Consider the following 1,312-nt stretch of genomic DNA (forward strand, 5'->3'; position numbering starts at 1 on the left):
AAAAAATTGTCTAATCATTATTAAAGCTCTTTAGTTTTTACCCTAAAGCGCTTGACTGCTTGTATTATATTATTTTATGAACATTATAGTAAACTAGGGAATTGTAAATGTAAGAATCATTAAATGAGAATTTTAAAGTTTGAAGAATTACTATTGGTTAATAATTATGAATATAAATGATGCATTTATAATTAAAAACTAAATATTTTTCTTAATTTATGTGAAATTTTTTAAAAAACCATTCTTTCTGATATATAGAGAGTTTGATTTTCTAAGATTCTTGTGACTCTGATCTCATCTATTTATTTATAATTTTGTAAAATTATAAATCACACAAGATTTTAGTTTTGGCCCACCTCACTAATATTAGAATTGTTATCTTCAACCTCATATTTTCTTAACAAATATAATTCTCAAGTATAAATGTAAAAAAAAAAAAAAACGATAAGGAACTTGGATAATTAATGCTCATAAAACTCACTAGATAAATCTCTTAGTTGGAAATTGCTTATTCATAGTTGTTCTAGCTTTAATCTTAGGTGCTTCTACTTTCCTGACTTCATAGCTGTAAGTCTGTTTTGTTTGTCTAACTCAGCTTTTTTTATCTTCTCCAACAATTCAGAGTCTATCTTTTTTCTTTGCTTTTGATTATACCTTGATATTAAGCTTGTGTTGTGATGAGAATTGTTAGTGATATAGGGAGAGTTTAATTTTCTAAAATTCTTATGACTGATCTCATATTTGATGCTTAGATTCCCATATGAATTTTTACACCACCACACATTTCAACAATCACACTTTGGTAATGTCGTAAACTTACTTAAAATTGAACTATGATTTCCATGTGTTCTTTCATCCTCCGTATATGTTATGCTTTTGATGTGATATAACTTTNTTTCGGTATGGCTAGGATCTTCAACTACCGACAAGACCAGGCCAACACGATCCGAGTCGTCGGCACATAGTAACTAAACAAACCTCTTTGTCTCCTCTAATAAAAAAAATGAAACGGTATCAATTTCCAAGTTTCTAATGATATAGTTTTGATGTGAAGTGGTTATATGGCGCCGGAGTATGCAATGGAGGGGATCTTTTCAGAGAAATCTGATGTGTATAGCTTTGGAGTGTTGATATTGGAGATTGTGAGTGGAAGAAAAAACATTAGCTTTCGAGGATCTGAACATGGAAGTCTCATCGGTTATGTAAGTTTCTATTCTTTTCAGGTTTAGTTTATAGTTCGGTTTGGTTCGCTTAGATATTTTTTTTGGTTACTAAATGTTCTAAACGGAAAACAAAATCAGGCGTGGTATTT

This window comes from Camelina sativa, chromosome 9, assembly GCF_000633955.1.
Source record: "Camelina sativa cultivar DH55 chromosome 9, Cs, whole genome shotgun sequence".
Taxonomy (NCBI): domain Eukaryota; kingdom Viridiplantae; phylum Streptophyta; class Magnoliopsida; order Brassicales; family Brassicaceae; genus Camelina; species Camelina sativa.